The following is a 6,413-nucleotide window of genomic DNA, read 5'->3' as shown; positions in this document are numbered from 1 at the left end:
GTAAAGTTAACTCTTAAGCCTATGATTAAAGAACTGCAACACTGCTCTCTAAACTATTTAATACAGAGAATCCTAGGGAAAGAAGAAAGGCATCATGATTGTATGAGTAACATGTTCTTTTAAGAGGGTGTGTGGGTTGTTGAAAGGTCATGAAATACAAATTGGAGTTGTTTGAACATACTGTCTATGGAGAAGATCAGATTGTCTGGGAGAAAAAGATCACACAAGGGTGTATTCTAGGGAAAGGATCAATTGGGAGACGAAAGTAAATGTTGGCTGAAAGACCTGGAGGCATGCCCGTGGAACAAGAAGGGTAGCCATCAAGTAGTTACAAAAGCTGAAGGCTCATAAGGATAACTTCTGGCTGTGTAAATTCTCAGTGGATTAGTGCAAACCCAAAATATCAAGAGAGAATAGTCCCTTGTGTATAAGAAAGCAATGCTGTTTATCCCTCATTGCTACAGTTTTGCTAATGTACTTTCAACACAGTATCAGAACTTTTCCATGTCATATCTAGGGATTTTATATGGAAACCTGGTTAAATAGAAAAACCTTGTAAGCTTACACCTGTTCACAGGACCACATTCAAAGAAAATCTTTTTAACTGACAAATTTCAATTAATTTAGATGTTTTTAATATCCTTTACTGAAAATATCACATATAGAAATAAAGTTTATTAGTGTGATAGACATGAAATTTATGATATGATGGATCCATTTGTATAAGTTATGGTGGAAAAAGACTGGTTAACTTTGGTAAATGTATTTACAGTGTAACATGAGGTAGTAGGTGCACAATTATGCTTGTTGAGTTAAATGTGTATTAAATCGAAGCACTGACAATATGAAATGATATATTTTCCAAAAATTTCACAAGACAATCCCACGTAACAACAATACATTATGAAATAGTAAGTTTGATACTACAAAATAAGATACAAATATAAGATATTATTGTTATTCTAAAAGTACCTTGAGTACCATAGCAAAAGTTGTTGGCATTAAATCATGAATCATGTTTTTAATCTTGCAACAAAGGGAATATCAGGTATTTGTATCTTTGATTTATATTTCAGTAAATGATGGTGTAGTATAGAGGTCGTGGAAAATATAAATCCGAAGCAGACTTGAGTCTGTTTTTTATGATACTGAGTTTGGGTGGAATGGAAACATTCCATTTTAAAAGTATTATAGCAAACCTCTTTCTTCATACAATAAAACATATAGGTTGAGTCTGCTCTTTACAGCACTTGCTCTTTTCTGGCCACAGAGAGCAAGGGGATCATCCTAGATTCCCTGCCCCAACTGGCTCATGTTATCTTCATCCTTAGGCTAAATATGCTACCAAGTTGGTACCATATACCAACTGTATATGCAGTTGCTTTGGGTTCAGTGCCTGACAAGGGAAACCCCATTATTTGCACAGAGAGAGTATTTGTGTCACTTACTACAATGGGCAGCTGCTACATTTGCTATTAGGTTAGACTGCAAGAAACTTCTCACTCATAAGGGTACACTCATCAAGAGTCCTGGGACTATTTGGAAATACAGATTTGGGAATAAACACATGTGGAAAGTTCAAGTCAGAAAAAAATCCCAATAGTTCAGTCTTATTTACATAGAGGTTAAAGTTAATAACATTTGGTTAACCACCACTTTATGAAATCTTCCTTTATGAACTTAAACTATTTCATAGGACTCCTTTGCTAATTTTTTCTACCTTACCTTTTTCAATACTCAAATAAACTACCCTAAGAAGGGGGATAATTTAATATGCTGCCTAGACAAAGCTGTTGTTTTATGTTGGAAAAACAACACAGAGAGTACTAAATGAAAATAGAATAGAGATCCTTTCAAATATACCAATATATTGAGATTTTTAATTTTCAATAAATTATCTTGAAAAGTAAATGTGTTTCCAGATAGTCTTACTTTGAGTATCCTAAAATTCTTGAAGACATTTGGCACTGCTGACAGAAAATTAACTTGCGATTTATTCAAATTATTCTTTGTGAGGAGAAAAATAGCTCAGTAGTTGAGTGGAAACAAAATCCCTAATGTTTCTTATTTGTCTAATTGCTTTATCAAGGAATAAATATAAACAATAAAATAGATGGTTGAAGAAAGATACAAATCATGCTTATGTTCATAGGCTTCCTCCCACTCTACATAGCTTTACAGTTGCTATTTTGAGCCCATGTATGCTCTATCATTACCAACATTTATAAAATGTAATAGTTACCCACTCCTTATTGTTTTCTCCTCCTTCTTCTACTTTACTCTTTCTTCTTATATCCTTCTTCTCTCCTTTTTTCCTTTTTCCCTCTACTCTCCTCTGCCTTCCCTTTTCCAACAAAAATATCCCTTTTAAGCATTTTCTGAAGATAGGATATTGTTGGTTCAAAGATAGGTTGTAAATAGTGCATTGAAAGTATAGAATGGATTTTAAAAATTAGAGTTTATTGCAGAGAATCCACAAGGAGGATGGATATCAAAAGGATGTTCTAGAAATGATAAATCCATCAATCTGTCTGGAATGAAAAGAAATAGTGGAAGGTAAGAGATTGGCCAGGTTATGAAAGCCCATGAGTGCTTTGTTTAGATTTCATTTTATATGCACTGGAGAACTGTCAGTGGTTTTTAAATCACAACATATGCTCAAGAGTGTTTTGAGAAGATAAATATATTAATTATCCAGATCCATGTTTTTTTGGGGTTTTTTTTTGGTACCAGGGATTGAACTCTGGTCCTTGTGCTTGTGAGGCAGGTGGCGGAACCACTGAGCTAAATCCCTGGCCCGATAAACATGTTAATTAAAGTATAGGTTTAGCTATTGTAACAGATGGCAATAATAAAGTGACTTCAATAAGATCAAAGTTTATTTGTCAGTCTACTAACAATTGAAGCTTATCCAAATTGGTAGGTTGACTCAACAAAATCTAGGTTTCAAGATTCTTCTAGTTTGTTACTTCAGTATCCCCAGAGCTTGTGCTTCTCCCCAGGGCCCATGACAGCTTGCCTCTGTTTCCACATATATGCTACAAGAAAGCAAGGTGAACAGGGCAGGTACTCAGCTGAAAAACTAGGGTTATATTAGTATGACAAGAATACTGGGGTATAAAGGTCAAACATAATTAACCTGAAAGGCAGCAATGTGTAGTGTGTGTGTGTGTGTGTGTGTGTGTGTTTGTACATTAGAATAGAGTATCTGGCCTTGTCTCTTACATACACTATTAACTTAGTACTTGCTTGTATATAGTGTTCTGAACAACTATGTGCTTCCTGGTCTCATGGGAGAAAATTAGATCATTTCATGGAAAGAATCTATTTATAAGGAGATGGAAGACAGTAGAGTAGAAGATTAGTAGACTCAGTGTCAAGGGTTTAAATCTCAATTCATTACAACTTGGGTGGCTTTGCACAGGTTACCTAAACTTATTGAATCTTCATGTCTTTGCTATATTTGAGGTTTGCTGTATATGAGGTTCTAAGGCTTCTAGAAAAAAGAAAATATACATAGTGTTACTTATAAGAATTAAAAATAAAAGGGTATATCATTGCCTTGCTGTTAATATAAGTGTCAGTGTGAGTATTATATGAACAAGTAGATAAAAATAATAGAATAATACAATCAGGAAAAAGACATGAAAATGATTATGAATTTGACTGTGATCTTTATTCATTTCTTTGTCCTCAGTGTCTGGCCTATGGCAAGCCCAACCCATCTTGCTTGAGTTTATGTTTTAAATAGCAAATTTTAAAACATCATATCCAAATGTTGTAGGGAAATTAGTTCTATTTATTTGGAGTTGGCTAAGACTTTCTCCATCTCATTTCTATTTGTTAGTTCTCTGTAGTGACTACATGGTAGAGGATAAAAGTTTAACATGAAACTTTTGGGTTTTTTTTCATATTATCAGGAAATGCTTATCAGTTGTATTCTTCATTTTCTCTCAAATCACCTTTTGCTGAAGCTCTTCCATCATCTAGACTAAACCATGAAATTTTTTGCCTTAAAATTGAGTCTCAGAGATGACTTTTAGACTCCATAGTAATAGAATGATCTTGAGATCTAGTTTTCTTAAAAAGGAGATTTTTATTTCTTAGTATAAACATCAAAAAACAAGACTAGCAGGCTATCATTTGGGAGTTTTATTTGAAGTTGTATGGAAATATTACAGTCTATTTTAAGGAAGTTCTTCACAGAATACCTAGTGTTTTATTTTTGTTTTGTTTTCCCATGGAGACAGGAAGGTGGGAAGAAGAGAAACAAGAAGTCAGACATTGTCCTAGTTTTCCTCTCTTGGCCAAACCCCAAGGAGTGGGAGTGGGAGACTGAAATACCCAAAGTTTTAGACAACTCCCAGACAGGGAATATGGACACCAGCTCCTCACAGAATTTGTTTCTTTTCACATGCATTGGAGCATTATTGTGCCCACCATGTGATACTTTGCAATAGCTCCATATCAAGATAGATAGGCTGGATATGTCACACTGCTAACCTGCAGACTGAATATGATCTTTTGGAGATCAAAATACTTCTGTATCCCTTGGCAGGGAGACACTTAAATTTGGACAAGGAAGCAAAAGAAGTTTTATTAAACTATCTCCATAACAAGAACCAGTTTCTTCTCAACAAATACTATGGACAGATTTCTCAAGGAAAAACCAGAATAACTACATTGTGATAGAGAGGAAGGAAAATAGCAAAGGAAGATCAGTGTCTCCACATTACCTAGATGCCCTTTTTGAAAGGTGGACCAGGAAAGGGAACCTCTAAAAAAGTGAGAAATTTATAGTTGACTGAATATTAATTCCAAAGAAGTAATTTGGAAAATAGAACCATCCCCCCTGAAGATTTTATAGAGATTCTAGAGAAAGACAATATATGTTATAGATGATATCAAAAGGTGTAGGATATATCTGGATTGTTATATAAACATTTCAGTATTACTAAAGTACTGAAAATATCTACTACATCCCAGAGGGAAAATGATAATTACTTGTGCTTAAAATGTATGAATTTTGGTCAGAGGATTCATAATAAAATATTGTGTTTTGTAAAAAGGAAGCCATTGATTCCACAAGTTTCATAATTTGTAAATTTCTCTGTGACTAGCAGAAATTCTTCCTACGAGGAGAAGGGTGGAGAAATTTAAACTCTGCAAGAGAAATCCAGCTGGCCTCCATGGGCCCTTGTCAGACAACTTGGAAACTCCACAGGAGGTTAATGAACATCCTATCAAAGGCACAAGAAGTAGGCAGAAAATGCCTATTGCCAATAGAAGGTAGGGCCTGGAGGCAGAGCCAGGGCACCAGCCCCATTTGTTTTTGTGCCCACTGTTTGGTTTGGCAAAGGCAGGTACCCTTCTAGGAGGGAAATGATTTCTGTATTGGTCTGCAAAATAAAAGGATGTGGGCTCAAAAGAAAGGATTGAGTTGTTCTGAAGGTTTGGTTCATTTTCTTGGGACCTCCCCAAGCACACTGATAATTTCATAAGAATGAAATGGAGGCAGTGATGAAAAAGAACATATTGTAACCACTGTCTGAATTTCCAGTTTGTGTAATATTTACTTATTAATATTTATGAAATGAAGAAGGAAAAATTCCAAATAATTAATCTAATCTATGTGGTGGTACAGGATTGCCACTATTCATTAGACATTAGGCAATAGATGTTATATTTTCTAAGTTTATGAGGAAATACAATTCCATATGACCCAAGGGAGATCCTTTGAAGGAAAGTATCACTACTAGGCAGTCTATAATTAAATGTCTACATAAAAGAATTCATAGGCTAAAGAAATGGAAATATGCACTTACAATGCAACAAGTACTTTGTTATTTGGTCATTTATATATTACAGTGTTGTTAAATACCCTCATTGTACCAAGTACTGAGGTAGACCCTGGGGACATCTAAGACATTGCTATCTAATTGGGGTAATGAACTTGAATGAAGCAAATGCCAAGAGAAGAACAAATTGGACCCCAAAGCAGCATAAAGAGTTCAGATTGGGGATCTAGGTTGGGGAAACAGAGAAGTTTTCATGAAGGAGGTGGTATCTGTTATACAGAGTCACATGGAATCACCTCTAAGATCCTGCAGGTGTTTGATAAATAGGGCATTCTTGGGTAGTTCTTAAAAAACAAGACAATTGTTCATCAGGAGGAAGTTTAATGAAGAGTAGTTTACCTTTATGTGTGATTTTGCTTTCTGTTATCTCAATTACACTGTGATCCAAAAATATTAAAAGGAAAATTTCAGAAGTAACTACTAAATTTTATATTGTACACTTTAATAAATCTCATGATGAAAGCGTATTGTCATTTTACTTTATCTTCTCTGGAACATGAATATTCACTCTGTATACACTTCCCATTAAACACTAGTTGCCTTTGAAATCATATT

The sequence above is a fragment of the Heterocephalus glaber genome, unplaced genomic scaffold (genome assembly GCF_053883595.1).
Source record: "Heterocephalus glaber isolate CG9 unplaced genomic scaffold, H.glaber_assembly_v1.0 deba00000122, whole genome shotgun sequence".
Lineage (NCBI taxonomy): Eukaryota > Metazoa > Chordata > Mammalia > Rodentia > Bathyergidae > Heterocephalus > Heterocephalus glaber.
Note: the sequence above shows the minus strand (reverse complement) of the source record.